Source organism: Cherax quadricarinatus, chromosome 1 (assembly GCF_038502225.1).
Source record: "Cherax quadricarinatus isolate ZL_2023a chromosome 1, ASM3850222v1, whole genome shotgun sequence".
In the NCBI taxonomy this organism is placed as follows: Eukaryota; Metazoa; Arthropoda; class Malacostraca; order Decapoda; family Parastacidae; genus Cherax; species Cherax quadricarinatus.
In genome coordinates, this window is record NC_091292.1 from 76,567,705 (window position 1) to 76,583,044 (window position 15,340).

Sequence of the window (15,340 nt, forward strand, 5' to 3'; positions counted from 1 at the left end):
ATTAGAAAACATCTTATCTCCCTGATACACCCCGTCAACTAACTACACGAATACTACCTGGTGGTTCACACCTACACTCACTCACCCATTTGACCATAAACAGAAATTTTAATCTCAATATTAAAATAATGAATCCTAACTAGTCATAAGTTGGCCTGTTATACTCCAATACTGAAACTATGTACTGTGCCAAAACAAAAGCATTCACATTGCTAAACCCACAAACTAGTATTTAGTCACTTAGCCATAATACCAACTTACCTCATAATTTGTAATATTTTAAAATTAAGAATTAAACTAAGTCTGCCCGAAATGCCTAGCCATGCTAGGTGTTCTAGTGGTACATTCTGTAATTATTATTTTACTACATGTAAACCACACAATAACCAAATTCTGTAAACTCAGCATTGTAATCCTTATAGAGAATAAACTTTGAATTTAATTGAATTTGAAGTATTTGAACGATCTTGCTTACTCCACCTCCTGGTCAACTTACCCCACCTCCTGGTTAACTTTCTCCACCTCCTGGTCAACTTACTCCCCTTCCTGGTCAATTTTCTCCACCTCCTGGTCAACTTACTCCACCTCCTGGTCAACTTTCTCCACCTCCTGGTCAACTTTCTCCACCTCCTGGTCAACTTACTCCACCTCCTGGTCAACTTTCTCCACCTCCTGGTCAACTTACTCCACCTCCTGGTCAACTTTCTCCACCTCCTGGTAACTTACTCCCCCTTCTGGTCAACTTATTCTACCTCCTGGTCAACTTTCTCCACCTCCTGGTCAACGTTCTCCACTTCCTGGTCAACTTTCTCCACCTCCTGGTCAACTTTCTCCACCTCCTGGTCAACTTACTCCACCTCCTGGTCAACTTTCTCCACCTCCTGGTCAACTTACTCCACCTCCTGGTCAACTTTCTCCACCTCCTGGTCAACTTTCTCCACCTCCTGGTCAACTTACTCCACCTCCTGGTCAACTTTCTCCACCTCCTGGTCAACTTTCTCCACCTCCTGGTCAACTTTCTCCACCTCCTGGTCAACTTTCTCCACCTCCTGGTCAACTTACTCCACCTCCTGGTCAACTTTCTCCACCTCCTGGTCAACTTTCTCCACCTCCTGGTCAACTTTCTCCACCTCCTGGTCAACTTTCTCCACCTCCTGGTCAACTTTCTCCACCTCCTGGTCAACTTACTCCACCTCCTGGTCAACTTTCTCCACCTCCTGGTCAACTTTCTCCACCTCCTGGTCAACTTACTCCACCTCCTGGTCAACTTTCTCCACCTCCTGGTCAACTTTCTCCACCTCCTGGTCAACTTACTCCACCTCCTGGTCAACTTTCTCCACCTCCTGGTCAACTTACTCCACCTCCTGGTCAACTTTCTCCACCTCCTGGTCAACTTTCTCCACCTCCTGGTCAACTTACTCCACCTCCTGGTCAACTTTCTCCACCTCCTGGTCAACTTTCTCCACCTCCTGGTCAACTTACTCCACCTCCTGGTCAACTTTCTCCACCTCCTGGTCAACTTTCTCCACCTCCTGGTCAACGTTCTCCACTTCCTGGTCAACTTTCTCCACCTCCTGGTCAACTTTCTCCACCTCCTGGTCAACTTACTCCACCTCCTGGTCAACTTTCTCCACCTCCTGGTCAACTTTCTCCACCTCCTGGTCAACTTTCTCCACCTCCTGGTCAACTTACTCCACCTCCTGGTCAACTTTCTCCACCTCCTGGTCAACTTTCTCCACCTCCTGGTCAACTTTCTCCACCTCCTGGTCAACTTTCTCCACCTCCTGGTCAACTTACTCCACCTCCTGGTCAACTTTCTCCACCTCCTGGTCAACTTTCTCCACCTCCTGGTCAACTTTCTCCACCTCCTGGTCAACTTTCTCCACCTCCTGGTCAACTTTCTCCACCTCCTGGTCAACTTTCTCCACCTCCTGGTCAACTTACTCCACCTCCTGGTCAACTTTCTCCACCTCCTGGTCAACTTTCTCCACCTCCTGGTCAACTTACTCCACCTCCTGGTCAACTTTCTCCACCTCCTGGTCAACTTACTCCACCTCCTGGTCAACTTTCTCCACCTCCTGGTCAACTTTCTCCACCTCCTGGTCAACTTACTCCACCTCCTGGTCAACTTTCTCCACCTCCTGGTCAACTTTCTCCACCTCCTGGTCAACTTTCTCCACCTCCTGGTCAACTTTCTCCACCTCCTGGTCAACTTTCTCCACCTCCTGGTCAACTTTCTCCACCTCCTGGTCAACTTTCTCCACCTCCTGGTCAACTTACTCCACCTCCTGGTCAACTTTCTCCACCTCCTGGTCAACGTTCTCCACTTCCTGGTCAACTTTCTCCACCTCCTGGTCAACTTTCTCCACCTCCTGGTCAACTTACTCCACCTCCTGGTCAACTTTCTCCACCTCCTGGTCAACTTTCTCCACCTCCTGGTCAACTTCAACTTTCTCCACCTCCTGGTCAACTTTCTCCACCTCCTGGTCAACTTTCTCCACCTCCTGGTCAACTTTCTCCACCTCCTGGTCAACTTTCTCCACCTCCTGGTCAACTTTCTCCACCTCCTGGTCAACTTTCTCCACCTCCTGGTCAACTTTCTCCACCTCCTGGTCAACTTTCTCCACCTCCTGGTCAACTTTCTCCACCTCCTGGTCAACTTTCTCCACCTCCTGGTCAACTTTCTCCACCTCCTGGTCAACTTTCTCCACCTCCTGGTCAACTTTCTCCACCTCCTGGTCAACTTTCTCCACCTCCTGGTCAACTTTCTCCACCTCCTGGTCAACTTTCTCCACCTCCTGGTCAACTTTCTCCACCTCCTGGTCAACTTTCTCCACCTCCTGGTCAACTTTCTCCACCTCCTGGTCAACTTTCTCCACCTCCTGGTCAACTTACTCCACCTCCTGGTCAACTTTCTCCACCTCCTGGTCAACTTTCTCCACCTCCTGGTCAACTTTCTCCACCTCCTGGTCAACTTTCTCCACCTCCTGGTCAACTTTCTCCACCTCCTGGTCAACTTTCTCCACCTCCTGGTCAACTTTCTCCACCTCCTGGTCAACTTTCTCCACCTCCTGGTCAACTTTCTCCACCTCCTGGTCAACTTTCTCCACCTCCTGGTCAACTTTCTCCACCTCCTGGTCAACTTTCTCCACCTCCTGGTCAACTTTCTCCACCTCCTGGTCAACTTACTCCACCTCCTGGTCAACTTTCTCCACCTCCTGGTCAACTTTCTCCACCTCCTGGTCAACTTTCTCCACCTCCTGGTCAACTTTCTCCACCTCCTGGTCAACTTACTCCACCTCCTGGTCAACTTTCTCCACCTCCTGGTCAACTTTCACTGAGTCATCAACTGTCCTGCCTTTCGCCTCGGAGTACTTTTGACACTTCAGCTACATTGATTGAAGTTCATCACTTGACAGAGAATGTCAGCCATTGTCCCTGACACGATCCTTATAGACATCACCGCAGATGTGGAGAAATAATTTTGTCAGTTTATTTTTTAAAATTAGGTTTATTTAATAAAGGTGTTAAAGTTTTCCTTCTCTTTTTTATATTTTCGATCATAAATTTATTTTCCATTAATATTTTCCACATGAAAACTTCGGACCCTTTTTCCCTTGACAAAGTTTAACCCTTACTTTATCTGACTTTTTTTGGGGTTTATCCTAGGTAATTTACACATACGTTATAAGGTATGATAATTGTATTTATGTGGACCTGTATCTAAATAAACTTAACTACCTTTCAGTGAGAATTCATCCACACTTCCTAAATATCGCTTCTGTTACCCACTGACTCAACCTTCTTTAATATTTCCTGCCACATGTTAGCCCTGTACCATACTATGACACTAGTTTAAAACAGTATGGAAATCATATAATTTTTCATTACATGGTATCTTTCATATTTCGTGAAGGTGAGATATCTCCGCTGCAGACATCCACGAAAAAGGCTTTTTTTTTTTTTTTTTTTTTTTTTTTTATTCGCCGGTATTCTCCCGGCCCGGGTCTTTTCAAAGTAGTGGTGACCCGGCCTTGGCTCCCTATCTGGGGAGTGTCTCGAGACTTAAGTCTCCCATGGGAGGAGATACAAGTACCTCCTCATCTTTGGGACCAAGTGTCCCCAGGCCTAGCCACATTCCCCGCCCTCACGGGGCTCGTAGGGAGAAGCTAGGCCTCTGGTCTGCCATCTACCCCGCCTCAAAGGGGCTCGTGGGGATGGCAGTCTTATGAGCTGCAGATGGTAGCAAGCTCAAGGCTACGTACCCATTCATGGGTTGGTGCAATATAGTCGATCTAAACCCAAGCAGAGTTAGCTGATCTTCTTCTGTCTTGGTTCTAACATATGTAGATACTTGCCAGGTATGGAAGTTTGTAAAAGTCTGAGTATAGGAAATAATTCGACTTCGAAGGTGAAAACCCACTCTAAGGTAGACGGCAGCCAGCTGTATGGCATTGAATAAGTAAGTTGCAACAATGTTATTGGAGAAAACACAAATGCATTATTTGAGGGAGGGATGCACTGTGGCTAGATCATCAGCCTGACGACACATCATATTTGGCTTTAAAATTAACCTTGAATTAATCTATTTAATTTTATACACATGCTGCTATGCATGATAATCTATGTATTTGTGTATACCTGAATAAACTTAGTATATTTGTGTTCCATTTACAGGTTAAATCATATATTTTTAGGAACTTTTAGTAAATTGTAAGTTTGAAAAGCATTCTTTTTCAGTTTAAATCCATTGAGTAAATATAGTCACAAGAGGTTGTCCAGCGTATAAGGGCACGTTTCCCGCGTTGACTGCTTTACATCCCGGGTTCAAATTCCAAACAAACACAGTGTTTTTACGTGTTTTACGTTTACTCCATACACTGTAAGAGAAAGGTGTATAGATAACGCGACAACTCATATCAACGGCCTGTTGGTCTAGTGGTATGATTCTCGCTTAGGGTGCGAGAGGTCCCGGGTTCAACTCCCGGACAGGCCCAGCTATATTTTCGTATTTGAAACTTTCAATGTTAAGATGAGAGCAAAATAATAAGAGCAAGCTTTAAAGTATATACCAGCGGCCTGTTGGTCTAGGGGTATGATTCCTGCTTTGGGTGCAGGAGGTCCCGGGTTCAAATCCCGGACAGGCCCAGCTCCTTTTCCTATTGATTTATTAAGTTTAATATCTTTATTATGCACCTCATATCCATCCTGTGGGCGGTGTGTTTCCTACTGGGAAAACTTTTATGCCATAAAAAGAAAAAAAAAAAAAGAAAAATTTAATTAGTAGGTTGGTCTATGGTATAATTCCTGCTCCTCGATACTGTTTCAAAAGAGGTCCAGTCAGGAGTTGCGGCATTTGACAATGTAATGAAAAAGGAAGGCATCTACAAAGCCAGGACTAAAATTCATATCAGGAATGTTGTGTATAAAGGATGTTTCAACAAGACAGCGTCTCCGAAGGCTTGAAGAAGGGCAGATAGTTTTGGCAGAGGACCAGTTAATAGGACGACTGTGATCTCCAAGACGACGGAAAGAGCTAGTCTCAGTAAGGCTAACACTTCTTTTGTACTCCCTTAGTCTGTGAGAAAGTGATCGACCAGTCTCCTTTGGAGACTCTGGTCGATCTCTTTCTGGCAGGAAATGGAGTAGATTCCGGAAGCATCAGTAGCAGGAGGAGAAATACGAACAAGATTACTACAAAGATTATTAGTTTAGCGAAAAGGAAGTTTAATGCCTCAAGAAATTTCCACTCTTCCCAGTTTGTTCTCTCGCCTTGTATACTCTTCTGATTTCATAAATTCTGCCTATTTGCATGCTAAACTGACTTTCTCTTCTCCCAAACTCTTCCGCGAAATTTCCTATCCTTTGCCCTCCCTAAAGTACACCAGCAAGTAATATACACCATGCATATGTTGGAGATGGATACATCAAAGAGGGTAAGACATGACAGGGAGCCATCATAGATTTTGAAAGAGGGAGTTAGTTTAGTTTAATATGTTTATTATGCACCCCATACCCATCCTGTGGGCGGTAGTCAAAAGATTACAGAGGTACATAATTGGTCCAGGGACTGGACTCCAAAGTTTTGATAGCTGAGCAAGTTACAGAGGTAATGAACTCACAATTTACAAAGGTAATGAACTCACAGTTTACAAAGGTAATGAACTCCAGGTAAGTCTGGTCACAATCATGACAAGTTACAAAGGTATTTACAGATTACAGAGGTACGTAATGGGTCCAGGGACTGGGCCCCCAAAGTTTTGATAGCTGAACTAGGTACAAAGGTAATGAGCTCACAAGTTACAAAGGTAATGAATTCTGTAGAATGGTTACTTACGTTTATACTTTGGCTACAATCATGAACAAATTATAGAGTAATGAGCAATTCACACTTGTGCAAACCACAAGCTATAATCTAAAACAAATCAGTGAACACTGGATAAATGCCAGAAATCTGGAAGACAGCGAATGTAGTACATATATTTACGAAAGATAGGCAGGAGGAACTGAACTACAGGCCAGCTTTGCTGACTTGTACATCATGCAAGGTAATGGAGAAGATAGTCAGGAGAATGGTAGAACAATTGGAGAGAAGCGTTTACATAAACAATAACCAGCTCGGGTTCATAGATGGCAGGACTTGTCTTACTAACCTTCTGAAATTCTAAGTAGAAAAAGTGGGACTAAAGAGAGAGGACTGGGTGGATTGCATTTTCTTAGATTGCAAGAAAGTATTTGGTATTATACCTCACATGAGACTGGGGCAAAAACTTGAGAAATAGACAGGAATAACTTGGAATGTACTGCGGAAGTTAAAAGAGTATCTTAGATGAAGGAAGCAAAGAGTGAGTGTTTATGAGAACTCATCTCCAGTTGTTCTACCATTCTCCTGGAAATATAAACACATATGTAGTTTAATGTGATCCTTTATTGACAACGTTTCGCCCACTCAGTGGGCTTTTTCAAGTCACAAACAGATCTACCTGGGGTGGAAGGTACGCGAATATTTATAGTCAGGTTCAGAATGATGAGGTCAGGTGGAGAATGCTGCATCTGATGATCTACCGAGTGGGGTTATAGAGTCTGGAATCTTGGGTAGCTTGGAAGGGAGATTGGATAAGTTTGTGAGCAGACCTTCTGCATATGTGTTTATATTTCCATTGTGTCGGTATTTTATATCATTCATTTCCACCATTCTCCTGACTATCTTCTCCATTACCTTGCGTGATGTACAAGTCATCAAAACTGTTCTGTAGTTCAGTTCCTCCTGCCTATCTTTCTTAAATATATGTACTACATTCGCTGTTTTCCAGATCTCTGGCATTTATCCAGTGTTCACTGATTTGTTTTAGATTATAGCTTGTGGTTTGGACAATGCTTCTGCTCCCTCTCTCAGAATCTATGGTGACTCCCTGTCAGGTCTTACCCTCTTTGATGTATTCATTTCCATCATGTGTATGGTGTCTATTGCTTACTGGTGTACCTTTTTCCTTAGTCTTTCAGGCACTGCCCCTGTTTCCACTGAGAAGACCTCTTTAAATCATTTGTTCAGCACTTCGCAGACTTTCTTGTCGTTTTTCTGTGACCTCTCCTTCTTCATTCTTTAGTTAAATTACCTGGTCTTTTACTATTGATTCCCTTCTGATGTGGCTGTGAAGCAGTTTTGGTTCAGACTTGGCCTTAGTTTATGTCGTTCTCAGATTGTTGCTTAGCCTCTCTCTCCTCAACCCTGCATATTCATTTCTGGCTAATGTACTCGAATCTCTTCTCATCTATCCTTTTCATATTCAGACTCTTCTCTTTTTTGCCTCTCTGCATCTTTGGTTAATCCAAGACCTCTCTTTGTCTTTTCTCTTCCCCATTATTCGTCTATAAATGAAGTTATCCTTTTTCTCCTTGTGCTTCCCAACTCTGCACCCCATATTTCATCCGCTGAATTTCCTTCCATTTCCCTTTCCCATTGCACCACATTCAAGAATTCCCTCATTCCTGCAAAGTTCCTTCTTCGTGTGGCTTCTCACATCCTCCACTTGCCAATCTTCCCTTTACATTTAGTTTCACAAGGTACCCAAAGTACCTTGTATTAGTTTGGCGAAGAGATAGTTTGATGTCTCGAGAAAGGAGAGTGTTGTTAAGATTTAGGAGACTGGAAATATAGGGAGGGCAAATGATAGGAAATTTCTCAGGAAAGTTTGGGAGAGAAGAAAAACAGCTTAACATGTGAGTAGGCAGAGTTTATGAACTCAGAAGAGTAGACAAGGGGAAAGAACAAACTGGGAAGAGTGGAAATTTTTTGAGGTATCAAACTTTCTTTTCGCTAAACTAACAATCTTCATAGTAATCTTGTTCGTACTTCTCCTCCTGCTACTGATGCTTCCGGAATCTACTTCATTTCCTGCTCCTCTTCCCCTCTAATACTTTGGAGACTCTGGTCGATCACTTTCTCACAGACTAAGGGAGCACAAAAGAAGTGTTAGCCTTACTGAGACTAGCTCTTGTCCGTCGTCTTGGAGATCACAGTCGTCCTATTAACTGGTCCTCTGCCAAAACTATCTGCCCTTCTTCAAGCCTTCGCAGACGCCGTCTTGTTAAAACATACTTTATACACATCATTCCTGATATGAATTTTAGTCCTGGCTTTGTAGATGCCTTCCTTTCTCATTACATTGTCAAATGCTCCAACTCGTGACTTGACCTGATATTTATTCCCTCCTTTCCCTGCCTCTTCATCTTTCCTATATTTTATTTCCTTTCTTCCCTTCAGCCTAGGTAGGTTTTGTGCTATGGGGTTTTGTTCTGCAGGGATTTTGTCCTACCCTCGTGGGACATTAACTCCTGCAGTGGTCCTCTGTTCTCTTGTTCTATAGACTACCTCCACTGTTACTGCTACTATTATTTCTTCACTAGCACTTCACTCTGTTTTTTTTTTCACTTCCACTACTACCTTCTTATTGCCACCTCCATCAAAGTTGCACTACTATTTCTTCTACTAGTAGTATTCCTACTAATTACCACTACTAATACTACAATATTACTACTCACTCCACTACCTAAACTGAGAGATAATACAAGTGTCCGGGGCCCAAGACTGTTCAATTGCCTCCCAGCATACATAAGGGGGATTACCAATAGACCCCTGGCTGTCTTCAAGAAGGCACTGGACAGGCACCTAAAGTCAGTACCTGACCAACCGGGCTGTGGTTTGAACGTCAGCTTGCGTGCGGCCAGCAGTAACAGCCTGGTTGATCAGACCCTGATCCGCCATGAGGCCTGGTCTTAGACCGGGCCGCAGGGGCGTTGACCCTCGAAACCCTCTCCAGGTAAACTCCAGGTAAACCAGTTTTACCACTCCCGTCCCCCGCCCCTCACTTTCGTATACACTCTGGCTCCCTTCCCTTCGCGCTTCCCTGTGTTAACTAGTTAATAGCTAAGTCAGACAGAAACGTCGTCATAAGTGTCTGTCTCCTAAGTGCGGGTTATTTGTGTATTGATGTCAACACATAATATTATTATCTGAAACAGTATCGAGGAGCCAACCTACTAATTTTTTTTTTTATGGCATAAGAGTTTTCCCCAACAGGAAAAGGAGCTGGGCCTGTCCGGGATTTGAACCCGGGACCTCCTGCACCCAAAGCAGGAATCATACCCCTAGACCAACAGGCCGCTGGTATATTTGTTCATGCTTGCTCTTATTATTTTGCTCTCATCTTTGAAAGTTTCAAATATGAAAACATACGAGGGCCTGTCCGGGAGTTGAACCCGGGACCTCTCGCACCCTAAGCGAGAATCATACCACTAGACCAACAGGCCGTTGATGTAAGGATTCACAGGGATATCAGGAAGTATTCCTTCAGTTTCAAGATGATCAGAATGTGGAATAACGTCGACGAAGAAGTGGTGGAGGCAGCCTCTGTATATTATTTTAAGCCTAGGTATGATAAGGCCCACGAGGCTAGGAGAAAGTAAATTTGGCAAGAGATAAGTTGAGAGACGGGAGCCAGGTGGTAGGACTCCACCTTTGAAACCACATATAGAGTGAGTACGAATATGTGAATACACTCTACACACACACACACACACACACACACACACACACACACACACACACACACACACACACACACACACACACACACACACACACACACACACACACAAACAATGGGTCACAATTGGAAGTTGAAGACTCCTATGAGTCAAAGGGATGTTAGGAAGTATTTCTTAGTCACAGAGTTGTTAGGAAGTGGAATAGCCAAGAAAGTGACATAGTGGAGGCAGGAACAATACATAGTTTTAAGACGAGGTTTGATAAGCTCATGGAGCAGGGAGAGAGAGGACCTAGTATCAGTCAGTAAAGAGGCGGGGCCAGGAGCTATGACTCAACCCCTGCAACCACAAATAGGTGAGTACACACAAGAGGGTACTGTATAGACATGAGGCAATTCCTGTATGAAGTGCAGTGGTATAAAAACTGGGGGAAAACACAGTGAATGAGATAATGGAACACGTGGCCACAAAGTACAGGAGAGGAGGTGAAGAAATTGTTATGTGACCTAGTTACCTCGAAGGTGGTGGGCCCAGATAATATCTCTCCATGAGAGAGTGATCAGATGCACTGTGTGTGCAGCTAGCAACAATCTTCAAGAAGTCCATCAAAACAGGGCAACTGCCAGAGGTGCGGAAAACAGCAAATGTAGTCCCAGTTTTTAAGGAGACAGGCAGCATTAAACCATAGACCAGTGTCACTGACACGTATAGTAGGTAAAGTCATGGAGAAGATTATCAGAAGAGTCGAGGAGCACCTAGAAAGGAATGAGCTCATTCATGACAACCAACACGGCTTCAGGGATGGAAAATTCTGTGCCACAAACCTGCGACAAGGTAACAGAAGTAAGACAGGAGAGAGACGGATGGGTAGATAGCATTTTCTTGGACTGTAAAAAGGTTTTTGACATAGTACTGTACAAGAGACTGGTACAAAAGCTGGTATAGCAGGTAGGTATAACAGAAAAAGCACTGGAATGAATCAAGGATGTACCTTACAGGAAGGAAACAATGAGTGATGGACCATGACGGGATGTCGGGATGGGTGCATGGGACAAGTGAGGTTCCACAAGGATCAGTCCTAGAGCCGGTGCTGTTTCTTGTATACGTGAATGACATGACAAAAAGGATAGTCAAAGCATCCCTGTTCGCAGATGTCGTGAAACTAATGGGTAGAATACAAGCGTACGAGATGCAGGAAAGGTTACAAATGTACAAATGGATGTGGACCAGGCTACAAACCTGGTCTGACAAATGGCTCCTGGAGTTTAACCCCACCAAGTGCAGAGTTATGAAGCTTGGGGAAGGACAAAGAAGACTGCAGACGGAATGCAGGCTCGGGGAGCAAACGATGCAAACCTCACTAAAGAAGAAGGACCTTGGTATGAGTATTATACCGAGCATATCCCTTGAGGCGCACATCCATCAAATAACTGCTGAAGCAAGTGCGCGTCTGGCAAATTTAAAGAATAGCTTCTCGACATCTAAGGAGTCATTCACAGCACTGTACACTGTGTACGTCAGACCCATGTTGGAGTATGGAGCACTACTATGGAACCCACACCTGGTCACGTATATCAAGAAATTGGAGAAAGTGTAATCGCTTCCAACAAGACTAGTCCTAGAGTTACGGGGTACGTCCTATGAGGAGAGGTTAAGGGAACTCGACCTGGTAACACCGGAGGAAGGACTGGAGTTTACCTGGAGAGAGTTCCGGGGGTTAACGCCCCCTCGGCCCGGTCTGTGACCAGGCCTCATGGTGGATCAGGGCCTGATCAACCAGGCTGTTACTGTTGGCTGCACGCAGTCCAACGTACGAACCACAGCCCGGCTGGTCAGGTACCGACTTTAGGTGCTTGCGCAGTGCCTGCTTGAAGACAGCCAGGGGTCTATTGGTAATCTCCCCCTTATGTATGCTGGGAGGCAGTTGAACAGTCTTGGGCCCCTGACACTTATTGTGTTGTCTCTTTACGTGCTAGTTGCACCCCTGCTTTTCATTGGGGGGATGTTGCATCGTCTACCGAGTCTTTTGCTTTCGTAGGGAGTGTTTCTCGTGTGCAAGTTTGGTACTAGTCCCTCTAGGATTTTCCAGGTGTATATAATTATGTATCTCTCCCGCCTGCGTTACAGTGAGTACAGGTTCAGGAACTTCAAGCGCTCCCAGCAATTGAGGTGTTTTATCTCAGTTATGTGTGCCGTGAAGGTTCTCTGTATATTTTCTAGGTCAGCAATTTCACCTGCCTTGAAAGGTGCTGGTAGTATGCAGCAATATTCCAGCCTAGATAGAAGAAGCGACCTGAAGAGTGTCATCATGGGCTTGGCATCCCTAGTTTTGAAGGTTCTGATTATCCATCCTGTCATTTTTCTAGCAGATGCGATTGATACAATGTTATGGTCCTTGAAGGTGAGATCCTCCGACATGATCACTCCCAGGTCTTTGACGTTAGTTTTCGCTCTGTTGTGTGGTTGGCATTTGTTTTATACTCTGATGAAGTTTTAATTTCCTCATGTTTACCATATTGGAGTAATTGAAATTTCTCATCGTTGAACTTCATATTGTTTTCTGCAGCCCATTTAAAGATTTGGTTGATGTCCGCCTGGAGCCTTGCAGTGTCTTCAATGGAAGACACTGTCATGCAGATTCGTTTGTCATCTGCAAAGGAAGACACGGCACTGTGGCTTATATCCCTGTCTATGTCTGATATGAGGATGAGGAACAAGATGGGAGGGAGCACTGTGCCTTGCAGAACAGAGCTTTTCACCGTAGCCGCCTCAGACTTTATTCTGTTGACTACTACTCTTTGTGTTCTATTTGTCAGGAGATTATAGATCCATCTACCAACTTTTCTTGTTATTCCTTTAGCACACATTTTGTGCGCTAATCGCATGGTCACACTTGTCGAAGGCTTTTGCAAAGTCTGTATATATTACATCTGCATTCTTTTTGTATTCTAGTGCATCCAGGACCTTGTCGTAGTGATCCAGTAGTTGGGACAGACAGGAGCGACCTACTCTAAACCCATGCTGCCCTGGGTTGTGTAATTGATGGGTATCTAGATGGGTGGCGATCTTGCTTCTTAGGACCCTTTCAAAGATTTTTACGATATGGGATGTTAGCGCTATCAGTCTATGGTTCTTTGCTATTGCTTTACTGCCCCTTTTGTGGAGTGGGGTTATGTCTGTTGTTTTTAGTAACTGTGGGACGACCCCAGTGTCCATGCTCCCTCTCCATAGGATGTTAAAAGCACATGATAGGGACTTGCAGTTCTTGATGAACACGGAGTTCCTCGAGTCTGGCCCTGCGGCAGAGTGCATGGGCATGTCATTTATCGCCTGTTCGAAGTCATTTGGCGTCAGGATAACATCAGATAGGCTTATGTTTACCAAATTCTGTGGCTCTCTCATAAAAAATTCATTTAGATCTTCGACTCTCAGTCTGGTTAGCGACTTGCTAAAAACTGAGTCATACTGGGACTTGAGTAGCTCACTCATTTCCTTACTGTCATCTGTGTAGGACCCATCTTGTTTAAGTAGGGGCCCAATACTGAATGCTGTTTTCGACTTTGATTTGGCATAAGAAAAGAAATACTTTGGGTTTCTTTCGATTTCATTTATGGCTTTTAGTTCTTCCCGCGATTCCTGACTCCTATAAAATTCCTTTAGCTATTTCTCTGACCAGTGTCTCCCTACGCATTGCAGATATATTGGCCTCTTTTAACCGCTCTGTTATTCTTTTCCTTCGCCTGTAAAGGGAGCGCCTGTCTCTTTCTATTTTACATCTACACTCGATGTATGCCTTGAGCATACATCGAGTGCCACCGAGTTAATCTGTTCTAGGCATAAGTTGGGGTCTGTGTTGCTTAGGCTATCTCCCCAGCTTATATCATTTGGTATTTGGTTTACTTGGTCCCACTTTATGTTCTTGTTATTGAAGTTGAATTTGGTGAAGACTTCCTCATGACTGATAACATTTTGTCGGTTTGGGGCTCCGCGCATACATGTCTGAACCTCGATTATGTTGTGATCTAAGTATATTGTTTTTGATATGGTGACATTTCGTATCAGATCATCATTATTAGTGAAGATGAGGTCCAGTGTATTCTCCAATCTAGTATGCTCTATTATTTGCTGGTTTAAGGTGAATTTTGTGCAGAGATTTAAAAGCTCGTATGTGTGTGAGTTCTCATCTGAGCTGCCTCCTGGTGTTATCACTGCAACAACATTACTAGGGGGAATATGATAACGACATACAAAATACTGAGAGAAATTGACAAAGTGAACAGGAACATGTATCAGAGATCTGAAATTGGAACAAGAGGGCACAGCTGGAAGTTGAAAACTCAGATGAGCCATAGGGATGTTAGGAAGTATTTTTTCAACCATAGAGTTGTCAGGAAGTAGAACAATCTGGAGAATGAAGTGGTAGAGGCGGAATCCATACATAGTACGCTGAGGTCAGTGGTCACCTGCGGTCATACCTGTCCGAAGCTCTCTGAGAGTTAGTGTAGGGTGTTATCAAACACATGGCTTGTAGTGTTTTAGAATCCCAGGTTCAGATGTTGAAGAAGGAGGTTCTACTTCTTCAGGAGGAAATTAGGAGGCTGAAACTTCGCCTAGGTGAGTTTGGGAGTGAGTGGGAGAAGGATTTAGCTGGTAAGGAGGAAATGGTCACCAGCAGTGATAGTGGCAGCCGCTTCAGGTGGCAAGTGGTTCACAGTTCAGGAAGAAGGAAGATAAGGAGGGTTAACAGAGAAGATGCGAAGGTAGGAAATCGATTCTCTGTTCTCCAGGACGAGTGTACTTCAGTGGTTAGTGAGGTTGAAGGTACCACGGATTCCCCTGCTAATCAAGGTAAGAACATTTTAATTGTAGGAGATTCTCAGGTAAGATATATGGACCGTGCATTTTGTAACAGAGACAGGAAGGTCAGGCAGAGGGTGTGCCTTCCAGGAGCTGGTGTTGGTGACATAGTCAGCAGGTTGGATAATATTATGTCAGGTAATGGGAACAAGCCCATTATCTGTCTTAGTGCTGGGGGTAATGACATTGGGAAGGGCAGGATGCAGGAGCTGCTGGATAAGCACAGGTCAGCCATAGAAGTAGTCAGGTCTAAGGGAGGGATCCCAGTCATATGTAGCATCTTGCCTAGAAAGGGAGTGGGCAATGAATGGATGTCTAGGGGAATTGGTATAAACTGCTGGCTAGACATGTACTGCAAGGAACTTGCAATCCCATTCATTGATAACTGGGACCTATTCTTCGGCAAACATGATATGTATGCAAGGACTGGGGTTCA

At 44.3% G+C, this 15,340-nt stretch overlaps 4 non-coding genes across 4 annotated transcripts; 2 read left to right on the plus strand and 2 right to left on the minus strand.

Moving 5' to 3' along the window:
* Positions 1-4,924: 4,924 nt before the first annotated feature.
* On the plus strand, positions 4,925-4,996 carry TRNAP-AGG (transfer RNA proline (anticodon AGG)). The gene has a single exon. It is a non-coding gene; the product is annotated as a tRNA-Pro (tRNA).
* Positions 4,997-5,076: 80 nt separating this feature from the next.
* TRNAP-UGG (transfer RNA proline (anticodon UGG)) lies at positions 5,077-5,148 on the plus strand. Its single transcript has one exon. It is a non-coding gene; the product is annotated as a tRNA-Pro (tRNA).
* Positions 5,149-9,591: 4,443 nt separating this feature from the next.
* Positions 9,592-9,663, minus strand: TRNAP-UGG (transfer RNA proline (anticodon UGG)). Its single transcript has one exon. It is a non-coding gene; the product is annotated as a tRNA-Pro (tRNA).
* A 75-nt stretch (positions 9,664-9,738) lies between these two features.
* On the minus strand, positions 9,739-9,810 carry TRNAP-AGG (transfer RNA proline (anticodon AGG)). Its single transcript has one exon. It is a non-coding gene; the product is annotated as a tRNA-Pro (tRNA).
* Between the last annotated feature and the right edge of the window lie 5,530 nt (positions 9,811-15,340).